Below are 27329 nucleotides of genomic sequence, written 5' to 3'. Positions count from 1 at the left end.
ATAAGTGGCCATCTTATGGAAGTCAGGGAGCTTGTGAAGCCAGTTATCGCAGCAGGCATCTGATGTCTTCACTGAAGTCTGTGAGCCTATTTCGAAAGCATCAAGTTCTCTTTAAAAATGTAGAAAAATTATCTATCACATACTAAGAACTCACAGAAACCATTTGGAAGATGTGTTGATGTTGTGAGCAAAATCAGTGTGTATATAATCAGAAAGCCTATTGACACCTGGGGACTATCTTTCTTTACCTGTTTTCTCTGCAGATGGCAGTATTCTGCATACCTGACTGTCAGGCTTTCTTGGTGGTCCACACGTGCATAGCCTTCATTCCATTTTAATTAACCTCAAGACTCTGGTTTACAAAGCAGAGCAGGCTCCCTAATTATTTTCATAAAACCAGTGATCTTGTAAGCCATCAGAAGCCATGGCTAAGTCTCAAATAAGTGTGTATACTAGAAAATTTAACAAAGTAGTATTTTCTTTAGTGAGAGCTTTCTTTTATATTCTTTAATTTTATTGAATGGTGTTGCAGTTAGCTGTGGAAACTACTCAGGGGCTAATTTGTTTTTCTTTTTGTGCTGCTATTAATCTACCAATATGTTCCTTAGAGTACATTAAAGAAATCATGCCCCAAGGTAGCGTTTTTCATCTCTATAATGTATGTGAAAAGTTATTCTTGTTTTATCCTCTAAGGAGAGCTAAGGCTTGGAATTGAATTCAATGTTACTCACAGGCTGGCCTTGACAGTGAAGGCCCAGGATTAGCCTCCGAATCAAAGCTTCATTATGGAGATAAAATGAAAGAGACTTTACCACTCTTTATGCAATTAAATGCAATCATTATTAAGAAAAAAATTCTGCATAGCTGTCAGGTTGAAGAAAATCTTTCATTATCAGTAATCCCTTTATATCTTTAACATGATTCTTGACTCCAGTCTGAAAATGACAGAATTTTAAACATTCCTCGGTAAATAGTGCTTCTTGGTGGCTTTATTCTCAAGACTTCAAGTTCCTTTTTTACTGAAGGACCCATTCACATGGCTGAAGTGCCATGTCTTGGTCATTTGTCTGTTCAGTGGCTCATAAATAAACTTCAAATAGCCAAGGGAGACATAAAATGTCCAGTTTACATTCAGAATTTATACAAATGAAGCAATAGCTTTAAACCAAGATTTGAGATGGGGCATTCTCATATAATATGCATATTGGAGTGGAGATGAGGCTGTTTTTTAAATATTTCTATTGTGACTATGGATGAGTGAGTGGTAACTAACCTACTTGACAGTATCTAACAATTTTTTCCAATTGTATTAATTGGGCTTAAATGTACTTTTAATCTGATATTGAAATTTTTCTAAATGTCAGCTGACCCTGAGTTAAAGAAGGTCAAATAGACAGACACTTTTTGTGAGTCCTTAAAACTCTACAGATTGGGTGGAACTCAGTAATTCTCTAAAGTCAGGGTTGTGGGAGTGTTCCTGTCAGTCCCATTGTACATAGTTCTAACTCTTTTGAAGACAGAGAACAAATAATGGGTGATTTCATAAGGTGCTTCCCTTGGGAAAGTTGTTTTACTATTTAGGTGAGGGTATTTCTCTCTCCAAGATAAGGCTTTGACTAAGGATTAGATGTCTTTCGTGTCCCTGTGCTATCCAAATCTCCCTTCCACATAGCACATAGGTCTTTGATTATTCTGATCAAATAGGACCCTACTCCACAGCCTATCAGGAGTCATCATCATTAATTAGCAATTTGTAAGGATCCTCATGGGACAACTCATTCTGATTATCTCTGTGTTCCTGCTCCCTGTGACTGTGATGACAAGCACCTTGTTTTCATAGTGAAGTGCTGCCATTTAGCCTTTCCCACTCTGGAATCTGGCATGCCATCCTCACTAAACTCAAATCTATATTGAAGTGGAATATTTTAGATTTTCACTTGGTGTAAAAGCAGCACCTTGCAGGGTGTTGGATGAGTATTTATATTAACACCTATATTTTTATTTTTTCAGTTAGAAATAATTTATACCTTGCAGCACAGACACAAAATAAAAACTAACACTGCAATGCCTTTATTCAGAATTGTTTCTTAATATTCATATATTTCCTTTGTCATTTTAGCTCCCTAAACATTCAATAATAAGTTCTGTAACCTCCTGGCCTCATACCACTAAATCACTATTTCCGAAGAAATTGTTATGTTCTCACCTATCCAGTTAGCATCTCCTGCAAATTTAACATGAATCCACTGTTATGTAATCATTAGTCCATATTCTGTTTCATCATTTAACCCAGTGTTGTCCTTCAGTAAGCCTTACATTTAATTGTCACATTTTCTCTCATTTAACTTGGATAAGTTATTGTATTAGTACTTAAATAACTTATAATCACCCTCATTTAAGAAATAGAATGTGAAACAAAAGAGTGTTTCTTATTTTAAGTTTCTTTATTCATAACTGGATATAGATGTGTCATCCTTCCCAGAATATTACATATGGGATGCTGTGACTAAAAATGTTCTGAAGGTATCAAACCAAGAGACCATGGGTATCCATCTCCATTTCATTTTAAATTAATGATGCATATGTCTATGTAGGGGTGTCCACATGTGCATATGGAAGCTAAAGATTGATAATTAAGTGTTGTTCTTCACTTTGTGTTTTTTGGAAACATCTTGTTTTTTGAGGCTGTTTCTGACTGAATCTGTCTCACACCAAATTGGCTAAACTGCTGGCCAATGACTTCCAAGGATCCTCTTGTCTCCATTTCCCTAGTCCTGGAGTTACAGATCTATAATACCACACCCAGATTTTACATAGTGTATACAGAAATGAACTCATTTCCACAGGCTTGTTTCTTAGTGGTAAAGGATTAGAAGGTGATATAACTTATTATCAATTGCCCAGAGAACTCAAATGACAAAGCATATAGAATAACATGTTAGGAGGTAATTCTGAGAGTTAGATAGATGGCTCAGAGTTATTGAGTTGTTGGCCAGTGAGGTCTAATAGATCCATAAATATTACAGACAAATAATGCCAATGCTGTTGCTTCCCTTCTAGGACTTGATTATTGAGACCCTGTTGCTGAAGGCACTACATATTTTAATTATTGAACATGGGTATCTCAAGCTGGTATGATCGATAAATGTCATCCCTACAGGCTCACTTTCTTAGTGATGGAAGCTACTATGCATACTACTGGGGAAGAAAAGTAATCATCAACCTTGTCTAGCTGTGAACCCTGCAAGCTACAATAATGACTGGACTGGCAAGAGATACTCACTGGTCAATTAGTGCCATAAAACATAATGGGAATAAACAATTCACTTTCTAAAAGGTTTAAGTCACTGTTCAAAAGACAAGACTCATCATTGGCAACACTGTCATAGACAGGTTGTAGGTTCTAGCAGGAAACCTACCTTTATTACTCTGCTAAATGGACATAGGATTACCCTGACTTCCAGGGACTTATCATTAGACCCTTAGATTCGTACATCTCTCAACCCTCATCAGAGAAGCTTCTATGTGGAGTAGATGGCAATTACTATCTGACCACAACTGGTCAAGTTGCACATAATAAGAGAATAAGGAATACTCTTCCATAAATGGAGCATCTCTCCCATCCCCTTTCCTCCAAAGGCTCAGGAACAGTTGTGGAAGAGGGAGTGGAAAGAGTATAAGAGCCAAAGATGATGGATGACTATAAGAAAACAGTGTCTTCTAAACATAACAGGGTAGACATATATATGAATTCACAACTGTTGTTGATGGCATGCACAAGACCTATGCAAGCTCAAGGAAAACCAAACCAGCATGGAGAAGTGGGGTAAACTTAAAGTCCCACCCCTAGCCAAAGAGCTAGTGACATCTTTTAGCTGCTGGGACATGACTCAGTTTTCTTTAAAAGTATAAATCCTAGGAAGTCTCCAATACTTTAATGGAAGGCATGAACACCACAAGTTGTACTAGATGGACAGGAAAAAAGGACATAAAGTTGGGTGGGTAAGAAAGTGGGGGCTGGATCTAGGAGGAGTTTGGGGTATGGGATGTTTATGATCAAAGCAGACTATATATATATATAAAATCTTCAAAGAACTAAATTTGAAAAAAATTCAAACTAAAAGTATAGCAGTATTATTGCTTGCTTTTGTGTCAGATACTTACCAACTGAGACATCTCCTCAGATCCTGCATTTGTTTTTTTGCATCAGTCAATGGTGTTTAAGTTCTGTATGAATTAGTTACTTGTTTTCACTTTAGTAGAAAATCCTATGTTTTTTATGGCAAAGGTAAAGCCTGATCCCGAGATATGCTTATTGGTAGGATTTTTGGTAATGAGCATGGACAAACTTATTGGATGCATAGTGACAGGCTTGGCTACCAACCTGGTCCAGTTACATTGGAAAAGGGTATCTTTGATCTTCTCTATTGAAGCTTCATCCACATATTTCTGCTAATAAGCCACCAAGGTAGTAGAGATGGATTGTTCCATACCGTTAGTCTGGGTACCAAGAGTACTACCCTTCCCATCAACTAGGATGTGCATCCAGCAAATCAATCCCTGCCCAGAAGCAGAACAGGCTCCAATACCTTTCACTCAGGCTTTCCCAGCTCCATTGTCACCAAGAGATGATTGTTCACTTTCATGAGGCCATTTCTTAACTTGTGGTGCACCAGTTTGTGGCTGAATTCTTGTATGCAAAGACCTGTACAGACTGCAGCATCTTGGACAATATGGGTGTGAGAATGAACCCACTCTCCTCACCAAAAGAAAAGACTAACTACTTGTTTTCAAATGTTTCAGTTAATAAGAAATCCATAGAGGGACAGTTTAAGATCATGCTGTTGTGTTCTTTCTCAAGCTTATAATCTGAATTTTGTCATTGGTTGATGGTTCCTCTCCATACTATGTTAACGTGTATATGACTGATTTCTTTCAACTTCTGCCGGCTCTCCACTCTTCAGTCAACCCTTGACACCCGAAAACAAGAGGGCCCCCCTATCCCTGATAATTTTCTTATTTATTATTTTACTTGATTAGTTTCTACATATGTGTGTGGGTGTTGGGAATTGAACTCTGGTTCTCTGCAAGAGCTGCATGTGCTTGTGTACTCTGATTCATCTTGAAGGGACCAGCTCCCCACTTCGTTAGCCATAATAGCCGAACACGTGCTTGCCATGACCTTGCCTTGGTCACTAAGAAGTCAGATGCCTGCCTCATGGCAAGGAACCAATCAGAAGTTAGCTGGTGGCGCTATGCTTTACGGCTCTGGATGTGCTTTATCGACAAGTGCACAGCAATGATGTGCAGAGCATAGCAACCACCCTTCGAGGGCCTATGGGCCATAACAACCAGTTGACCAATCAACACAGGGCAAGCCCTCCAAGCCTGGAGCCACAACAATCCTGAGCCTGTGCGTACCCCTAGACACTCCCCTTACGCTGCCCTATAAGATCTCTATGCAGCCGATTGGAGCTGTCTTTCCTAGCCATCTGCCACAGCGGGTGGATGAAAGGCCCGAGCTAACATTAAACAACAATAAAGCCTCATGCAGTTTGCATCAAGCTTTCAACTCCGCATGGTGATTGTGGTGGCCGAGGTCCTGGGCTGAGTTCCCGAGGCCTGAGCTTTCCGGGGGTCTTACAGTCTCTCCACCTCCTCTTGCATTTATGTTATCAGTTTATTTCTACTTTGCACAGGAAATAGAGGGCTCCCTTGTGGCAAGACAGTAGAGGCATCAGGATTTATATGAAAGAAGACGGGTAACATCTTCCTATCAGAGATACAGGTGACAAATCAGAGCAAGCAGATGTCTTCTGGAGAAGGTAAATAGGTAAATGACATATAAATGATCAAAGCTCAGTGAGAGGATTTTTGGCATCTGTCTTCCAACATTTCTAGCCCATTCCCACCCTCAGGAATGCTTTTTTTGTTGTTCTTAATAAAATACCTTTAAGTCTACAGTTACCTATGTGTCCTTGATCAAGCCGTTGTCCTGGGACACAATAACTTACAAATATTAGCAGATGTATGTTGATCTGTTTCTATAACACCCAGTGCCTCCTTAGAAAGCCGAGTTTAGATTGAGCATAAAGGTAACATCAAATAAATCCATTCCATCCTTTTCTCTCTGAAATTCAAATTCCATTTTTTCCTTTGAATAATATTAGGATTCTCATCTTCATTTCCTGAAAGAGTCCAGACTCCAGTTAGTTCACCAAGCCAATATTTCATACCTTAATGGGAGGAATGGGTTGGCACCTGGAGAATATAATTTCTGGTAGACATACACATACTGTAATACTTGGCCTGATACATATATTTATTACCCCTGCATGTAGCTATATTAGAACTTGTTGATGTACAAAAATTTCAGCCTTTTGTTAATGTATATTTTAGCCAGGTTGTGAATTGATTTGATATGAAATATAACCTATCTTAGACCCAGTATCTGTTTCCTTAGAACAGCTGGCCTTTTTTCACAGGTGGAGAGCCAGTGAGGTAGAGTAGTAGTGCTGTCTTCTCTTTGGAAGGTGGCATTGCAGGGTTTCCAGATAAATTAGGGCTTGTTTTGTAGCAAGATCTGTTTCCTCTGGGCTTGAGAGTTGTGGATGTTCAAATTCACACAAATCCCACCAAAATGTCCTCAGTCAAGGTTTCCACTTTCTCTTGGGAAATGTTCTAGTTTTGACACAGGAGGCATGGCAATGTTTGCATTCAATTTCTGTTGTCATTTAACAAATCTAAGAACCAACTAGGTCAATTTCTGCATGTCAGTTTGGTGGCTGCAAGAGATCATAATAGATGTTCTGTAATCTTCTCGACATGCCTTGAACTCAGAATTTGAAACTCAGAGCTGGTTCTTTTTTCCCCTCCTCCTGCCTTTCTTCTTTCTTTTTAAACTCTCTAGTATAATGAGAAATAGCCAGAGTTCTGTACTCTTCATTCCATCCACAATGGTCTATCACAGGAGTCATTTCACCTGTCAAAACCATCCATTCAACAGGCAGTTTATTTCAAGTGACTGAAGGTGATAATATGAGTAACTGTGTGCTATGAGCTATGTGTTTTCCATTTTTTAATGGCACCCGGACCATCCTTGTTTTTAAAAAATGGGCTCTACCATCCCTTTACAATTCCCACCTATGAAGATTTTTTTTTCTGCAACTCCTCCTCCTCTTAATACCAGTCAGAATTCAATGTGAAAATAAAGCTTAGTAAAAATGTTTTTAAAGGAAGAGATTAAATAGAAACTTTAGCCTCTTATTAAGGGATAATGACTAGTTGAGCCCCTGGGGATGACTTCTTCAATCACAGACAGATCAGTAGGGGGCCTATTCCTATAAAACAAATACTGGACTTGGATCCTGGATAACATGATAATTCTACTACCATCAGTGACAGTTCCTTGTGAAAATTAAAGAAGCAGTGAAAACGCCAGTTCATAAATGAAGCAATTAATCAACAAACTCCCACGTGATCATTAGAAAAGCTATAACACAAGAAAATGATTTGGGTCTCAAATTTACCTTCTAAATCAAACTCAAGTGTAATTAAGATGAGGGACCTCATTTGCATCCTGCATCCCAGGCCTGAGAGGTGACTGATGTCAACAATCTTCTTGACTCTCAACTTGATTGACATTGGACTGCAGGTTGAGCAAAACAGTTGGCAATGTTTCATATGGCCCAACAGTAAGAAGTGGTACACAGATACACTCAGGCACTCATCAACCCAATAGTATCTTTTTAATGAGAGCTGTAAGCAGTAAATATTTGACTCAATTTTCATAGTGTGTATTTATAAATTATATCTCAGACAACTCTTAAATGCATGATGCTGATTTTCCCCAGAACTATTTAAGACATCTATTCCCATTTTATTAATATTATTAAATCATGAAAATATATAGTATCAAGCTCATGGCTAAAGTGATTTTTGAAATTCAGTCTTACATTTAATGGCAATGGAATTTTCCTTTCTAATGAATCTTTATTACATCAAAGTCCACGAGTTAGTAACTACGTATTACTCATTAATAGATTTGCATTTCAAGCACCAGGGGGCAGGAGAGGGTACTGGGGATGTAGCTCTGTAGTGAAGTATTTGCCTACCATGTACAGCACCCAGGGATCAATCTCCAGGACAAGAAAAGTAGAGGGGGTGTGGATGAGGGGGGGGAGGGGGGGTAGAGAAAGGGAGAGATGGAGAGAGAGAGGACCGAAGACATAGGAGGAACATTTCTATGGCTTTTGACCAGCAGGTAAGGACAATCTAGTCTTTCACAGTATGCTATGGAACATCCTATCTACCCGAGCTTAGAGAGTCTTACTTTCTTTGAAACTCGGCCAAACAGTATACAGTACACATTAATGTGACATAGTATCATGACTACTAACTAACGGGATACCTATTTGATTCATGTTAAAATATAGGTTTAGATATAAGAAGAAATTAATAATAACCAATTGGAAAATATAACCATAGGCTAATTTACTTTGAAGTTTAAGGACATTCATTTTAATATGGGGAAGTCAACTTTGTCTTCAAAGTTGTCTAATCCGGAGATGCAAATACAGAAGCTAACCTCCTCTGTGTTTTATTATACTTGGCTATCTCTTCTAAAGATACCTATCTCATTAACTGAAAAAAGATTTAATGAAAGGAAAAAAGACAAAAAGAAGAAATTATTGTAAAATATTTTTCAGGTGTCTCCATTAACCTTACTAGTTATTGCTGAACAATATTCCCCAAGTATTGGTGAGAGATGAATAATCTTGGAGTGAGAATTAGAGTATGAGGAATTTAAATTGTCTTGGGAAGAAGAAAAGAGAATATTCATAAATGGCATTTAGATGCAGAGTATTCATATGAATGGAAACCAGCTTATGAATTAATGGCATTCACTATGAAAAGTGTATCTATAGTTTTCATTTTTTATTTTCATAAACTTTTGGAGAAAATCGTGTTATGAGAAGTCTTCTTAAATACAGACAGTATGTGCCACCACTTGCCATGTAGTGTGGAAAAGCATTTTATCATAATGTCAAGGATGTCTGTGTTAGACCAGGATTGTAAGGTCACTGCAGTGGCCTTGGCATTCCTCTGTCATGTGGATTGCGGCTTCTCTCCTAGTTGCTGCTCTTAAAAAGAGTGGTTAGAGCCAGTCTGTTGACCTATGGCTTAATTGTTAAAGTTCCCAGTGTGAACTTCATTGGCTTTTCAGCATTTTTAATGTGTTAATTTCAAAAGTACATCTGATAAAAATCAATTTCTTGGATAAAGTCATTCTCGGTATAATCAGGAGACATATAATAAACTTAAGAACACAATTATCCTTTATTAAGTACTTGCTGTGTGCCAAATACTATAGCCAACAATTTGCAGGTATTGATTTAGCTCATTCTCAATGATTTTTTTCTGAGTGCAAGGCTGTTATTACTCCCATTTTGCAGGTATGGAAACAAAAACAGAAAAAGGTTCAGTAACTTGAGCAAGTATACATAGTAAGAAAAGGCTGATTTGCTATTTAAACAAGTATGTAAATGAGAGGGTATTGGATTAACATAAAAATGAAACAGAGGAAAGCAACAAAAGCCACTATAGCAGTAACAAAAATGCTTTTATAACCATTGTTCTTTGTGCACATTTGTTCATAAAATGTGCATTTTGAGTAACACATATTACAACAGCATATACCGAGGATGCTTTATTGATTTAGTTAGCTTCTCCATGATTGTACTTGTAGATCACCAGTCTCCTGTAATGGTCCAGAACCCCTTCGTCGTCTTTAAAAACATAAGTCTGGAGTTTTTCCAGAGAGGATTTTCAAGATACCCCACCAGATTTACTCAGGAAATTTCTAGAACTGGGAACAAGCAAACTGTGCCTTATTTGGTTCTCACTATTATTGAATGCACGTATGTAGACATGAAAAATATTTTCATACATGCATTCAGATAATGAATACTATATTTATATACTTTTATAGTATTTTGGCATAGACTATACATATTCTGATAAATGTCTCCTTAGATGATATCTTTTTGGTGTGTGTCAACTTCATAGAATGTATTTTCATAAATCTACATGGCTTTTCACTCCACACAACTTCTTAGTGCAATCAAGAGGCATGGTAAATTGTAGCCGAGCTCTTTCTGTGTCCCACCAGCCCACCCCAAATAATGACTTGCAGACTTATTAATTATGAAATCTCGACCTTGTCCCATTAGCTCTTATAACTTAACCTGTTTCTATCCATCTACATTTGTCTCAGGCATTTTTACCTTTCTTCATTCTGTATGTCCTACTTTCCTGCTTCCTCCATGCCTGACTTGCTGGCTCCTGGTGTTTCCCTGGCATCTCTTTTTCTTTCTTCCCCTCTGTTCCTCTAGCCTAGATTCCTCTCCTGCCCAGAAGCCCTGTCTATACCTTCTCCCTTGCTATTGGTTGTTCAGTTTTTTATCAGAGCAACCAGGAAGGCAAGGTTAAAAAAAAAAAGCAACAACACATCTTTACATAGTTAAGTGATTCCACAACAGTAAAGGTCTGGGGAAATGGCTCAGTAGTTAAGACAGCATTCTGCTTTTGCTATGGACCCAAGTTTGTTCGCCCATATCCATTTAGGGCAGCTCACAAAATTTTGTAACTCTAACTCCAAGGAATCTAGTGCACACGCACTAGACACACACACACACACACACACACACACACACACACACACACACACGTGTGCATATATATATATATATATATATAGAGAGAGAGAGAGAGAGAGAGAGAGAGAGAGAGAGAGTTGAACAGGACACAATATGATATCTTATAGCAAACATTTTGTAGGGAGTATATTGTAGAATACAAGAATAATTAACATAGTAGATATATAAGAAGGCAATTGTTTTACTTTATCATTGTCAAATATTGTTTACTCTATATAGTGATATGTTAAATACTTGTACAGTACTAGATATTCTGTAGGCTTATGACCACCAGAATCATCACAATAATGCCCTGTGCTGTGATGCTGCAGTGACTATGATGTCAGTAAGCAATAGGCATTATTTTTAAATTCTGTTGTAACTTTATGGAACCATAGTCATATATGTGATCTGCCATTGACTCATATACCAGTATGTATCAGAAAAATAAACAAAGTACCATACATACTCCTACATACTAATTACTTTAAATAGTTCATAGGTGATCTGTAAGACATATAGTGACAGACACTTTAAATGCCTCTCAGTTACTAAAAGTATAATATAAAAAATATGAAACCATTTTACATTTGTCACATTTTATATATGAGAAAGAGCATAAAACTTGCACTTACCAAAGCTGGGACTATAAAGATAAATAGCCAATTTTTAGAAGCCAGTTTTACCCAGTAAACTAACTACAGCAGAAATAAATGGCAATTATTCACACAAGTGCCTGCCAAAATTGTAAGTGCCATGGAAGTGACACAGCAGCTATGAGAGGGTGTCCCAGGTAATTAGGACTCTGAGACAGTGACCTTGAAGCTGATATCCTAAAGCACCTCAGAGAGGAGAAGGCATCTTTAGAAACCAGAGATTGTATGCAAGGACCAGGAAGAGCCAGAATTGCATAGAGACCTGTTTGTACCAACAGGCCAGAGCAAAGGAATGTCAGACACTGGGAGCTGAGGCTGGGAAGGGGCAGGGGCACAGTGTGTTGACTATGGAAGGGAACAGTGTGTTTACTCTGTACATTGTATAAATTGTGTAGGCCATTCTAACTTCACTGTAAGATTTTAGTGGCAGTGTGATATGACCCTATTTATGTTTATGATAAAACTCCTGTTTGAAGTTCGTACTTCCTTGGTAAGGATCATGATGCTAAACAGAACATTTCTGAAAAAAAAAAATAGTTCTATTACTGGGTATTTTCTTTGCTACTTTAACTAATTCATTTTTACCAGAAATACCACATGGAACATAGTTATGAATACAGAACCCACATACATTAAATACATGTCATTGTTAATAAATGTGATAAATATAAGCCAAGTTTATAAAATCTTTACATTTTACACTGAAATAAATTGAAGGATGTACAACTGAGATGATATTAAGTTCCTAAAAGTGTTATTTACAAAATCAGTATGTTTCTTTTAGTAGTTTCCAAAACTACCTAGCATGCAACTTTTAAATAATATTAACACATTTAGGCATTTCAACATTGTTTACGGTAAGTAGTATGAATACAGCAAAACACAAGCAGGTTAATTAGTACATGCATCCATGGTAGGATTAACAAACTGATTCAAGTTTACTATTTTGTCCATATTTTAAATCTTATAAACCAAGAGGCAAAGAGTAGTCATCATCATTTTAATGCAATCAGAAAAGAAAGGACACCTGCATGATCTCTTACAATCAAACACTAAAAATAACAGATTCTTGGATACTAGTTCTTAAAAAACTATCATTCAGCTAAAGAATTTGACTACCTTTAGGGTGGTCATTGTTATTGAAATACACAAGTTGTCTTTTGGAATCAGAAGTTAAAAAAAAAAAAAATCCGTGGCCTATAGCACCGGTTTAAGAGCATGCATCATTGCTCTAACAAAGAATTTTTCTCTTTTCGGGCCAGCTAGAAATCAGCAGGATGCAGCGCGGTACTGTGAGAGCCGGCTCGTGGTCCAGCAGCGCTCCCAGGAGGACGATGGCAGAAATAGCAGGCTCACAGGCTGGCTGAGCAACTCGAGGAGCCACATATCCAGAGAAGGCTCAGAGAAAAAGCAGGTACTGCAAGGCAAGTGTGCAGGAGACAGTCCAGACAGCAAGAGATGCATAATTATGAGGCATCTAGTGACCCGAGTAGCTTTTGACCACTGAGAATATTACAAGAAACTAGAGAAAGAAGGTAAAAGAAGCAAGTTTGACTTATAATAGGAAACCCTTAAAAATTTGAATACCCAGGACACCCGCCTAATATTTAGATTCCATGGTAACCATTCACTGATGCCGGTTTCCTAAAGCCATGCTACATAATCTGCCACCTGTCTGCTTGGAAAATAAGAAGGAAAAGTTATTGTGATCATGAATGCCTGTCCTGCTTGTCAGTTTATCACAGATAAATTAGGGGTACAGCCAAAGTTACCACTGGAGTCTCAATATAGTGTACAGACTGTTAGTTCTTGTTTTAAGATAAACTAGAATGAGTAAAAAATGAAAATATAAATGGAAAACATTACCTGTTAGGTGACTCTTCTTTTGATTATACAATGCAATTATTGTTTTACTTGGAGATAGCTGAAGAGGTGCCGCTGAGGTACTGGGAAGCTTGTGCTGTAAAGGCAAGAGTGAGGAATGAGTCGGAACAATTTTGCCTTAGCAACAGCGGGTTGCTGTAGTTGGTATGATAGGGTTATCATCAGGTCAGGACAAGTAAATGCAAAAAGGGCTGCCCAAGTCTTCCTTCTCTGAGGGTTTTGGTTTTCTGACCTTGCCCCTTGATAGCCACAGAGCATGTTTCATGATGTTAGCCCAGATGCCAGCTGATGAAGTGTGAGTTGATACTAACCATTTTTTGATCAGTGCTAAAGCTATTGTAGTTTCAGAAGGTTGTCTTTTTCACTTACAAGCCACGGGAGCATTTGAAATCGTAGTCCCAAAGATGAGTTATTTTCATACATTGGAAGTAGCTAATAGCTATGAAGACTAAGGTTTTATGAAGCACATGCCTTTATGCCAAGCATAAGGCTCTACTTATATAAAAAAGAGACCCGGTCTTTCCACTTTATAGATCTTTCCACTTATAGATCTTGGAGGATGCATTTTTAATTCTACAACAGCAATTGATTGTGTGATTTTTAGCTTGGGTTAGGTTAAAGAGGCAAGTGGTCTAGGTTGTTTAACGCTTGGGATGGAAAGACAGGTGTCTGTTCTTTGAGTCACACAGCCTCAGAATAAGGGATCCTTGGCAATAGCTGGAATGGGGCTGTGGTGAGGATGGAGATGTTAGGTGACAGTTTCTGTGTGTTACACAGGATTCCAGTTCGGTCTTCGTGTCAGAAGAAGCAGGTGTTATTCACATTTGACCTCAGGAGACCTGAGGCTAAAGTGCAGTTTAATCTTCCACTGCCAGGGTCACACAACCAAGAATATATGTTTTGATGTATTTCTCTCACTTAAAAACGTAGACAGTGGGAGAGTTTTAGAAAGAAATAATCAAAACGATCAGGACTTCGACATATAGAAGTAGTAATTGGAACACCCAGAGATGCGGGTGGTTAGAATTGTGATGGAACTCATTAATTGTGATCCTCACCTCTCTTTGTACTTTGCTCTATTATTGGGAATCAGCAGCCTTTGTCTGCTCAGAACGTTGCATTGATTAGACCTGAGCCAGAAAGGTGAAGCTGTGTCAGCGACAGTCTCCTACATCCTCTTTAAAAAGAAGGGTGTGTGTGCGTGTGCGTGTGCGTGTGTGTGTGCGTGTGCGTGTGCGTGTGCGTGTGTGTGTGTGTGTGTGTGTGTGTGTGTGTGTGTGTGTGTTAGAAGCTGTTTGGACTCAAATCATTCAGCTAAGACAGCAGAAAAATCTTCGCAGGGGGCAAATGGGAGGTGAGAGTAGCAGGAGTTGCTGCAGTCAGTGGGTACTCATCTGAAGGAAGTGTCTGTCTTGGGGGCAGGAAAGACTTGGCCTTCTTTCATTCATGATAAAATGCTGACATGGCTTGAATTATAGTTTTATGAACAGTGCAGTTGGACCACTGCTTCACCATATGGGACTGAGAGTGATAAATATTCTAGATATTGTTTTTTTTTTTAAGAAAGGAAAATTTAAATGTAGAATATGCTCTTTGTACGAATCATATTTTTATGAGGCTGCTGAAGAGTAGCTGAGTGTTGAATCAAATCACGAACTCTCAAGGCCATCGTAATCAAAGTAAGAAAAGTATATATTTGCTCAGGGAAACATCTGTTACGGAATTTCTCCCGAGTCTCATCAGGAGTTGGCAAGCTTTACAGCTTTAGCTATGTTTTCATTATTGGCTTGTCTGCAGAATAGTTTACATTAGTTGTCCTCCTATCATTAATTCACTAGGAAAGAAATATCCCTTCCAATGACCCTCCTTTCTTAATAATGCCCCCTATGAAATTCAAATAAGCAAGTCATTTGCTGGTACATATTTTATTCAGTTGTTTTCTTGTATTCTATGTGCTTGCATAGCTTCTGGAAAGGGAAGAAATAGTAAGTAGTGAAATGAGTGTGAACCTACCATAATATCTTCAGAAATTCCAAGAGCTTCTAAGGCTTGGTTCATAATAATCGCTACTTCAGTCTTTAACATTTCACTGAAACTATTGTGATGGGATCCATTACAACTCTTTTAATCCAAATATAGGTGGCCCCGAGAAAAACACATGCTTTTATGAAACTATCAAATTGGTAATAAACAATTGTGGTTTTGAGTCTGAAATGTCTCTACAGGCTGTTGTTTTAGAAGCTTGAAGGCATAGAAAGGGGGAAGTAGTTTACTATCCACGGGCCTTGAAATGTTAAGCCTGCCCTTGTCTCCTGCCCTGACTTTCTGCTTCCTGTCTACCATCATGTGACCATGCTCCCTGATGCTTGTATACCACATGCTCTTGCCATCATGGTCCGCACTGCTTCCATTCAGCCATGACTTTCTCTATGAGTTGTTTTTCTTGTTACCAAGACAAAAATACTCAATGGCAGAACTTAAGAAGGAAGGGCTTATCTAGGCCCCCAGTGGAATGCTCCAGTCTACTATAGTGGGACATGCATGGCAGCAGGGGCCGAGGCAGCTGGTCATATTGCATCTGGTGTCTGGAAGCAAGAGAGACGAATGCTCACACTCAGTTGCTTTCTCCTTGTTTTTCTGTCTGGAGCCTCAGGCCATGGAATGATTTAGTGTAATTCTTCCCTCCTTTGTTAAACTAATCTGGAAACTTGACTTTCTCACACATGTGTGTAGAGGTTTGTTTTCAAGGTGATTTTTGAACCTGTAAAGGTGAAAATCAATATAAGCAATATAAACTATCTTGCTTCCCCATTGTGATACTGAATCCCTCTTATAGCATGAGCCAAAATACACCCCCCCCCAACACACATAGTTGTTCCTGTCAGGCAATTTTGCTACTTACGTAACTCAAATGTAAGTAGTGAAGTAATTAAAGTGTTTGCTGGAAAAATCGAGGAGAAGGCATAAAAATCTTCTCTGACAGTGTTATATAAAAGATACATCACAAATGGCATACATAGAATGACTATATATGACATTAAAGTAAACTGACCAGATTCCTGTTATTTTCATCTAGGTCTCTATTTGGTGCTGTGTGTTGTGTGTCCCACAGCCAACATAATACTATATTGAAACCCTTAACAATGTCTGTGGCATGTAAATATATTGGAGTTTTGCAAGTAAATTATTCCCAATGCAACATTTGCTAACAAAGCAGTCTCTAAGACTCATGTGACTGGTAATGTGGAATAATAGTACTGTATCTTTCGTTAAAATTTTATGTAGTCAAACTGTTGCTATAACTCAATTTACCACATAAACAAAAAAAAGTAATATCCTAGGCATTTAGTTCAGTGTAGAGTGCTTGCCTATCACACCCAAAACCTTGAGATGGATATCCACAGCAGCAGCAGCAGCAGCATTAAAAAAAAATAGTATTCAGATGTGTAAAATATTAACCTGCAGTTGTTGATGCTATTATTAGGTGTCTGTGATTGTCTAAGTCATCAATCTCTGGCAAGCAGCTTTCAGAATGCTTGATGATATTGCAAGCATCAAGCTGTGTTGCATTAAGCAATGATGAATCTCTTTCCAGGTACAGCTTTGGCCTTTGGCTATCATAATGTATCACCATTTTGTTTACAAATGGGTATCCACTCTATTAAATGGCGATGGGGTGCATGAGATCTGACTAACAGGGAATGTTGGTACTAGCGAGGAGGAGGGCAAACAGCATAGTCAAAAGTGTAGTGAAAGCAGCCACAATTACTTGGAAAATAAACTATTTTGGTAAATTGAAATCACTGTGGTCTAGGTATTAAAGTGATTATAAGTATTGCTTTAAATTACATGCTGAAATCTAACATGCTTTACATATTGTACACAGATTGTTTTTTTCTTTGTGGCACAGGCAAATAAAACCAGTGCTTCATTCATGCCCAACCTGTGTTCTACACTGAACAACACCAACAGTCAAATATCCTGGCTGAAAACTTCAATTCCACCTTCAAAAATGACTTCCAGTATTCTGCCTAAAATCTCACAACATTATACATATATCTGACAATTTATAGATTTCACATGAGTCTCTTACAAATGTTAGGGTTTGATTCATCAAGTCCTCAGCTATTTACTGCCCAAGTTGTTATAGTTTTGAACAAAAAATGTCAATTTTTTTGGCTTGGAAACACAAACACACAATGAAAATGACATAATTTCCTCACTTTATGATGGAAAAAAGGCAAATGTATTTATACCTCAGCATCTTTAAAAATGATCAAAGATGTCATTTTATTCTTAAGGAGGAAGAACACTGTCATGCCTGCTGTTGCATTTGTTATTGAAATATTTTGCCTTGCTTTTGTTTTTTTCTATAATAGAAAGGTTTTCTTCAATTTGCATGATAAATGTAGGAAGAATCTCTCTTTCACCAGAAAAAAATTTCAAAACTATAGAAGTGTATAGAAACAATATCATTACCATCCCAGAAAATGTTATCAAATCTTTAAAGATTTGATAATTCTTGTATTCCAAATAAAGACAATAGACAGAAGGTACTACAGAACCTTTGAAACCTTCCCCTGTCTGATCTGTCTTTCATTCATTCTTGTTAATTAGATTATTCTTCAATTTCATTTCCTACATATATTCATTGTGATGTATGATTTATCCTTAAATATATTGTATTTTTTGCATTTTAGTGTTTATAAATATATGCATGTGTAATATATAGCACTATATAACTTACTTTATTTGTTCACTAGTCTACTTAGTTTTTACTCTGTATTACGTACATATGTTATATGTAACATGTACATATAATTAGGTATTTAATTTATTCTGTGTTGAAGATCAGATTTTATATTTGGAACATTCTGAATCATGCCTAAGAATTTTTCCCTACCTGGTTGTCAGAAAGACATTCCATACTTTCTTTAAAGAGGTGTAGGTATCAGATCTTTCATCCACCGACATGGATTATAAAGTATATTCCTAAGTTTACTTTTATAAGTAAAGTAAAACCTGTTCTTACAGTAACATTTATTGAAAATGCTATTTGCTCATTTTTCATGTCACCTCTGTTGTTGTGTGTGTGGCTTCCAAATAGTCACACATGTGTCTCTGTCTTCTCAATTTTTCTGCAATGGTATAGCTCCTACCTGTGTGAGGTTTGCTGTTTGTTAAGACAAGACCTTCAGAGCCAAGGAAGTTAAAGTGGCACCAACTTCACAAAAAGTTCCACTGAAATGTCACTTAGCCTGTTCTTTCTTACTTTAAAACATCTGTGTTTCATTATTTACCTCTGTAAATTTGTAAGTTCTCTGAAAGTATTCATTGAAATAAACTTATTAATCAATTTGGAAATATGTATATTTTAATAATTTTTATCAACAATCATAATTTTCTCCATATATTCAGACCTGGAGTTTTATTATTCAATATCTTATTCAATAATTTCTGTTACATTTATTGTTTGTTAGAAGAGTTAGATGAAGACTTTCTTTAATATGATATTTATTCAAACCATCTTTCCAGTGTGTCCTCAGGCTTGGATTTTAAAGATTTATTTTCATTTTTCAAATTGTGTGTATGAGGGGTGGTTTGAATAAGAATGGCTCCAGTAGGCTCCTATATTTGAATGCTTAGCCATCAGGGAGTGGCACTACTTGAGAAAGATTAGGAGGTGTGGCCTTGCTCTGATAGGTGTGGCCTTGTTGGAGTGACTGTCTCTGGGGATGGGCTTTGAGGTATCAAAATTCCAAGCCAGGCCCATTGTCACTCTATTTTCCTGACACCTGCTAATCTGAATGTAGAACACTTTCAGCTACATCTCCAGCACCATGTTTGTCTGTGGGCCACAGTGATGATAATGGACTAAACATCTGAAATTATTAGCAAGTCCCAATTAAATGTTTTCTTTTGTAAGAGCTGCCATGGTCATAATGTCTCTTCACAGCAATAGAACAGTGAGCAAGACAGTATGTTTGTACATTGGGTATAGGTTTGTGCATGTGAGGTGCCAGTGGAGGTCAGTGGCCTCCGATCCCCCCGGAGCTCAACTTACAGGCAGTTGTAAGCCACTCTGAGTAGGTTTTGGGAACCGAACTCATACCCTGTGCATGAGCAGTATGCACTTTTCTCCTTGAGCCATCTCTGTAGATCCCCAAACGAAAGTTTCAGAATAAAAAATAGTTTAAACCAATTTTATTATACCCTCCCCCCCCTCTCGTTTTTTGAGACAGCATTTCTCTGTGTAGCCCTGGCTGTCCTGGAACTCACTCTGTAGACCATCCTGGCTTCAAACTCATGGAGATCAGCCTACCTGTGCTTTAGCTTTGTTCACACTATGTTATTAATCTGGGGGCTCATATTCTTTTGTGCAACATTCTGAATTATTGCCAATGTCTTTACTATTATGTCTAATATTTTTCTGAAAATGTAGTTAGATACATTCTATTTCTTTATAATTTGTCTTTTGTGTCTATTAATTGTTTTAAGATCTTCAGTCTTTTTCTTCTTGTGATACAATCTATGTGAATTTATGATAACTCTATTCATAAAAATATTTATGTGGTAGACAGCCTGGCATCTTCAGGTGTGAAAATTTTATTGATTATTTTCCCATTTTCAGGATTTTTCTTGTACTAGCTTTAGTTGTACCAGTGTTTGATAGTTTCCTTAACCAGACTTTTTATTTTTACATATTTCGAAAGGTTCATACAGTATTTTTTAAACAACAACAAAATCGTTTTGTTCTAAATATAATGCCTTCATTTACTTACGCATTTTAATCAAACAACCTCAATTTAATTTTTTTGTTAGATTCTAGAAGTCTGTTCCCTGATCGTTCACCCACATTCCCTTTCTATCCTCTGTGTGCTCATATGGACTGAGTAACATATCCCCTGCCCAGGGCTTCCTGGATGATTTCAGGCTAGGCAGCAAGAGATCAGAGCCTGGGAAATGAAACTACCATATTTAATTCTCTAATTGTCTATAGTGCACCTCTGTCATTTAGTTGATCATTAATATAAACCTCCACAGTTCTTTCAGATGATGCTAACCACTGACTGTTCACACAGTGACCAGTAAGCCCACCTAGCTGGAAGTTCAACAAACACTTTTTGCAATGGTAGCAAAGAGATAAATCAGTCATAACTAAGCTATAGTCTTAGCCTAAGTCCTCTTTCTTCTCTCCTTTGACAATCTACTCTCAGAAAATAGTTTAAATTACATGTCATTTGTCAATTATCCTTCTTATGAAGTCATGAAGATAAAAAAAAATGCTTGTCTAAAATCATCTTATTTAGTCATTTGGTAGACTGTGAAATCCGCTGAATGGTTAAATCAGGATTTCTAAATTTAATTATTTTCATGTGGTATTTCCTACTCAGACTTGGTTTATTGACTTTTAGCAGTATATAAACATCATGATACTATATTGCATATTACTTGTGAAAACTCCTAATTAAAGATTAGAAATGTGTGTGTTTGTTTGTGTGTGTGTTGTTATGACATTTGTAATGTTTTTTTTATAGCATGTTAGTTTATTAATCTAAAAGGAAATCCTAAATGGGCCATATATTGGTATTTGGAGTAATGTCATCCTTCATTTGATATCATCAATGTTGATAAATCCTATGCACCAGCGTTACAAGTGTTTTATTTCCATATATAACATACTGTATCATTCAACTGCAGAGGACAAATAAGCAAAATATTGCAAATAGTCGGAAAGTTTGTTTTATTCATGAATAGACCCACTAAAATAATGAGTAATGTTGCATAATCTATAAGAAGACTAAAACAACTAAGTAATTAGCATTTTGGCAGAGGTTGGAGTAAAAGTTTATATCTAAGCATCTACAAGTGCTGACACAGAATTTTTGTCTTTTTTTGTGAGAAAAAAAGTGCTACACAGTAACTTAAAGTTTTAAAGAAAAAATAAGTTGTAAAGGTTTTTAAAATTTAAACCTTATCAGACCAGAATAGAAATTCAGAGCTCAAAGAGATTTTAGAAATAATCCAAGCCAATCACCAGCGTTGAAGCTGAGTCCCCAGGAAGCTAGCTAATCCTGAGGGAAAGCAGCACATTATACAGAAACAGAGGCAGTGGTTGACTGTGTTGGTCCCAGTCAAGCATCAAGTTTACAGCGTGTACTTTAGAAACCATGAAATGATAAGTTTCCTACAAAACTCACTGTATTGGCATCCTTATGGTTCCTTTGCCTAAGTCCATCTGCAGAACAGAATGGAGTGTTGTGACATTACTACATCACCTGGGGTTCAACAAGCTCTGCTGTCAGTTACTGAGAAGCAAAGGATAGGGAATTATTAAAAAGCAGCCTCGGCATTTCCCACCCTTTCTACTGTAATGATGACTCCTTATTCTTTATCTTGATCAACCTTTGTAAAATCTTCTTCACAGAAGGGATTTTATTGAGCATCTATTCCTAATCATAAACTATAGGCACCAGAATATCAGATACGTTGCAGTGAGGAGACCTATGATGTTCCCTTAACAGATATTTTATAATTGAAGTAGTCTTTGCATTTTTTAAAGATATATGACAGACTAGAGAATTGGCTCAGTGGTAGAGTGTTTGTTGATCTTGCATAGGACCACGTTAGATTCTCAGCACAACATGGTGGCTCACAAATATCAGTAACTACAGCTCCAGAGGACCATATTCATTTTCTGACCTTTGTGACCATGCAGAATACACACACAGTGCACAGACAAATATGAAAACAGGACACTATACATAAAATAAAGAAATAAACCTAGAAAAGAAGAATGTAAGAAACAGGCCATGAACATGTGATACATAGTGTATATGTATTATAGAGATAAAGGGCAAATATTAGGATCACATGAACAGAGATCTTAATTAAAAACAGATGCTTTGATTATTTGGGAAAAACTGAAGCAATTGAAAATCTAAGTGAAGAGTGATGGAGAAAAGGTCTTGAATAACGCAGGAGGAAATTGCAATAGTATCTTTGCGTATGAATGTGGCTGAAAGGGAGTTGAGAATCTTGGGAGAAACAAAGTAGCCTGGGTTCTTTGGATCTCACTGGAGATGGAGCAATTGAGATGACAAGAAAGTGAGTGATCTAGAATGACTAAATTAGTCAGTGTCATTCTGGAATAAGATTTGGGAGATGACAAGGTAAACCGATGAGTCAGAGTTTTCTAGAGAAAAAAAGTAAGATATCTGCCTAGGTTTAAAGAGAACCTATGCTGTTTATTGATTTGTGCCTTCCCCAGGTTTACACTACTGAATCTATAACTGTGAGTGTATTTGTAGGTTGAGGTCTTTGGACGAGGTTAAGTTTACCTAAGGTCAGGTGCATGAGTGATGCACTTGAAGAAGTACAAGCAAACTCTCTCTTCCTAGAGAAGGTTCTATTTACAAAGAAGGAAGAAGGCCTTCACTAAGACCTGAGCTCTGCCTTATCTTGGGCTTTCCAGCTTCTAGAATTAGTAAAAGGTGAATTTCTGTAATTTAAGCCATTTTCTATGTTATCTTTGATGTCTTTGTGTTTGTTTGTTCGTTTGTTTGTTCGTTTGTTTTTGACACAGAGACCGACAGACTTATAGAAAGAGACAGACTTGGGGTGGGGCCTATCTACTGTCATTGTGTGATTTCAGCAAATCTGAAATCCATACAATAGACTGACAGTGTGGAAACCAAGTAGAGACTGATGCTGAGTCTTGAGTTTGCAAGTGGCAGGTCAAGAATATAGCTTAGAAACTCAGGCCAGATTTGATGCCACAGATTTAAGTCAGCTTCATGGGAGGCCATACAAATGACAAAGAGGACTTCTTACAGGACAAATGGTAGAACTGGGTGAGGAATGGCAAGATGAGCCTGTCAGTCCAATGTCCCATATAGGAGATATATAGGTGCCTCTTAGATTCCACTATGTATTCCAATACAGTGTCCAGTGAGTGTACTCAGATTCTATAAAATGAGAAGAAAGATAGTAAGGAAGTAGACTGGTAAATAGCACCTACTTTGGCATTCTTGGTCTCTGGTCAAGACAGAGTAAAGGACTTTTTTGGCTGCTAGCATAAGACAACAATTACAACTGTTCACTCTCAAAGCCCCTCCCATAAAATTGCTTTTTCTATCTCCAATTTTCATCAATACTAGGTTACTAGCTGCTGCTCTCACAGACGTCACCCATTTTGGGGTGACATTAGGTACATGAGGTACCCAAGGTACCACTTAAAACATATCCAGAATCCCTTTGCATTTTGTCTCTTTGGTAGGATAAATGTAACAAAAATTTCCCAAGTGTTTCGTAACCTTGCAGTAATATTTCACTCTCAAAATGTTTCCTGAAATTCTTCAATTGTAGCCTAAAAATGTATTCTAGTTTTAAAAAACATATTTATTACTGTCATCACTACTATCATTTCAAATTTACTGAGTGATAAGAAAAAATATTGTTGTGTTACATGTGGCTACCCTTGTGTTCCAATTATGTAATCTTAATTTTAAAAAGAATTTGGCATTATTATCTATATTATTACATATAAAAGACAAAAGCAGTGCACAGATGGTTATGCAGAGGGAGCCCCTGCTTTGTATTTGCAAATTCACGGGCACAGCATATGCATATATTTGCAGCTTGAACATAATTAAGCTGGGTGGAAGCCATTCATTTGAACCATGGTAATACTGTTCTATATTTAAATACAGAAAGACTGCCAGATCTGATCCAAGATTTACAACAGTTTTACTGGAGAACAACAAAACAAAACACAATAGTTAATCCAAGATAAATGCTGATGTAAATAATGAGTGTAAATCTTATCTAACTAAAGTTAATCTTTTTCAGAGCATTTGAAGTAATCCATCTCAGTTCAGTATTAACTGTTATTCCTATATGCTTTAGTAACATGTGAGAAGTCAGCCAGCAAACACCACCATCCAATGCTGCAATTCTTAAAATGATATCATAAGTCTTTCTATTACAGGTGCAATTTCAATTTTATAAACAATCATTTAAAAGTTTATTAAGTAAGAGAATTATTTCATGAAAACATGCCCACTCAATGTCATGTCATAGATTAATATCTTTATTCCAAGGAAAAGTTAACAAATAACATGTATATATTGTGGAACTCTCATTCTATTCAAAAGCTATCCCAAGGAAATTCCACCTCATTAGCCACCTGGACCTCTGTGGGCTCTAATACATGAAGTGAAATAAATAAGATTCAGGCCAAATAGGAGGATGTTTTGACTATTTCTTACTCATTCTCACTTTAGTATGTAGCTCCTTGGCCTATATTATGTATATTGGTAGCCCCTCCATACAGCGCTTAAAGAAAATTACATTCCTCTCCTTATTGCACTTTTAAAGTGCAGTGAATGGAATAGTCTTCTAAGATTTTGAATGAACTTTAAAAGTTTTACACTGTGTTTATTGCAGATCTTTTTACTTTAAAAAGTATGTGCTAGCCACTTTGCAACCTTCTTCAAAAATTCTCTCACATGCATTAAGTAAATGGCCAAATTAGCAGGTGAATACATTGCATAACTTACCAACTCTGCCTGTAGACACAAGATTCAAATGTTAACAAATGACTAATTTATGCTCTGGGACTTCTTCTGCCCTTATGTCTCTCAAAATTCAAATTCATCTGAATTGCTTTCTGATGGCGTATTTTCCTTTGATATCTATAAAATATTTTTGGTTAGATAAACAAATCTTTATGGAAAATATAAAAAATGCTAGAAGCCAGGCTTTATTTTATTTTCTTGCACAACATGAAATTGTGAGAGCATTTACCTGTTTTCACTCTAAGTCCCTTGTCAACACTTGGCGACAGCCAGCACTTTCTTCTACTTAATAAGTGTTTTTCTGAGTATGTCAACATCTCATCAAGAGAGTGTAAATGTTAAAACCCGCTCTACTGTTTCAGATCACACATGAATGTCTGGAAGTTGCAGGATCCACCTGGTGGAAGTACCAGAGTGGATAGATGTTGTCAATTCTGATAATGTTTTCTTTGAAAAATATTGAAAATTAGAGGTTCAAGTTCTAACATTTAATTTACTTGTGTTTCACATTTATGTTGTGAGCAACACTCATCCATATTCATTCTTCATATATACATTTCTGTCTTTATTTTTTAAATGTGCCAACTGCCTGTCAAAGATAAAAAATCACATTCTGTATTATGAAATAGGGTATTGAAAAGATGCTGTTTCAATTCTTAACATTTATATTCCAAACCCAAGGGTACCCCAGTTTGTAAAAGAAACACTACTTCAGTTTAAGCCACACATTGACCCTCAGACACTTATAATAGGAGACTTCAACACTGTACTCTCACTAATAGATAGGTTACCCAGACAAAAATTAAACAGAGAATTACTGTAGCAAACTGACATTATAAACCAAGTGAATCTAACAGATATTTACACACTATGTTACCCAAACAAAAAGAATATACTTTCTTCTCACACCTCAAAGAATTTTCACCAAAATTGACTATATGTTCAGATACAAAACAAGTCTCAATACATACAACAAAATTGAAATAACTCCATGCATCCTGTCAGACCACCACTGATACTAAAACTGAACGATAATAACAGAAACAAAAAAGCTTACAAACTCATGGAAACTGAACAACTCTCTTCTAAATGAAAAATGGCTGAAGACAGAAGTAAATAAAGAAATTTAAGTCTTTCTGAAATTCAATGGAAATGAATACACAACATACCCAAACTTATGGGACACAATGAAAACATTGCTAAGAAGAAAAGTTCATGGCACTATGTACCTATATAAAATCATTGAAGAGATCTCATACTAGCAACATCACAGCACACCTGAAGCTCTGGAACAGTAGGAAGCATAGCCAAGAGGAAGGAATTGATAACATTGAGGGCTGAAATCAATAAAATAGAAACAAAGAGAACAAGAAATCAATGAAACAAAGTTGATTATTTGAGAAAATCAACAAGATGTACAAACCCTTCTTCAAACTAACTAAAAGACTCAGAGGGAATATCTAAATTAGTAAAGTCAGAAATTAAAAGGAGCCTATAACAACAGACATTTTGAAATCCAGAGACATACTTTAAAAACCTATACTCCACAAAACTGGAAAATTTAAAACAAAAGTTTAGTTTTCTGGATAGGTAACACCAAAGTGTTAAAGCAAGGTCAGATAAATGATTTACATAGGCTTATAAATCCTAGTGAAATACAAGCAGTTATTAAAAATCCTCCTCCCAAAACCCTTAGGGCCAGATTGCAAATACTCTTCAAATTATTTCACAAAGTAGAAATAGAAGGAACATTGCCCAATTCATTTTATGAGACCAAAGTTACACACTGATACAGAAACCACATAAAGACTCAATGAAGAGAATTATAGACCAATTTTACTCATGAATATAGATGTAAAAAATACTCAATAAAATACTTGGAAAGCAAGTTCAAGAACACATCGAGAAGATCATCTACCATGACCAAGTAGGCCTTATTCCACAGATGTAGAGATGGTTCAACATATGATAATCAGTAAATGTAATCATCCCATTAGATGCAGAAAAAGGTTTTGACAAAATATAACACCCCTTTATGATAAAAGTATTAGAGTGATTTTTGTGTGGCTTGGGTATCAATGTATTTGTAGCCTCACAAAAAGAGTTTGACAATGTCACTTCTGCTTCTATTGTGTGGAACAATTTGACGAGTACTGGCATTAGCTCTTGTTTGAATTTCTGGTAGAATTCTGCAGTGAAGCCATCTAGTCTTGGGCTTTTTTTGGTTGGAAGAGTTTTGATGACTGCTTCTCTTTCAATGGGTGTTACAAGTTGATTTAAAATGCCTATCTGTTATTGGCTTAATTTTGGGAAGTGATATCTACCCAGAAAATTTTCATTTCCTTTAGATTTTCAAATTTTGTGGAGTACAGGTTTTCAAAGTATGACATGATGATTCTCAGGATTTCCTTAAAGTCCATTGTTATATCGCCCCTTTCCTTTCTGATTTTGTTAATTAGTATGCTCTCTCTCTCTCTGGCTTTTGGTTAGTTTGGATTGAGGTTTGTCTATCT

The 27329-nt window shown here is 36.8% G+C and overlaps 1 protein-coding gene across 5 annotated transcripts in view; it reads right to left on the bottom strand.

The window, feature by feature from the left end:
* Neil3 (nei like DNA glycosylase 3) overlaps nt 1-27329 on the bottom strand; it is a 124748-nt gene that overhangs the window by 78314 nt on the left and 19105 nt on the right. For 2 of the 5 annotated variants that reach the window (XM_027391049.2, XM_027391050.2), the window contains one exon: nt 13220-13313. The gene's annotated coding sequence lies outside the window, so the exon portion shown is untranslated. Of the gene's footprint in view, nt 1-13219; nt 13314-15849; nt 15999-23071; nt 23206-24798; nt 24934-25045; nt 25197-27329 lie in introns of those variants that run through there. The other 3 variants (XM_027391046.2, XM_027391047.2, XM_027391048.2) reach the window with 3 other exon arrangements.

Source organism: Cricetulus griseus (genome assembly GCF_003668045.3).
Source record: "Cricetulus griseus strain 17A/GY chromosome 1 unlocalized genomic scaffold, alternate assembly CriGri-PICRH-1.0 chr1_1, whole genome shotgun sequence".
In the NCBI taxonomy this organism is placed as follows: domain Eukaryota; kingdom Metazoa; phylum Chordata; class Mammalia; order Rodentia; family Cricetidae; genus Cricetulus; species Cricetulus griseus.
This window is presented reverse-complemented; position numbering and strand designations above follow the sequence as displayed.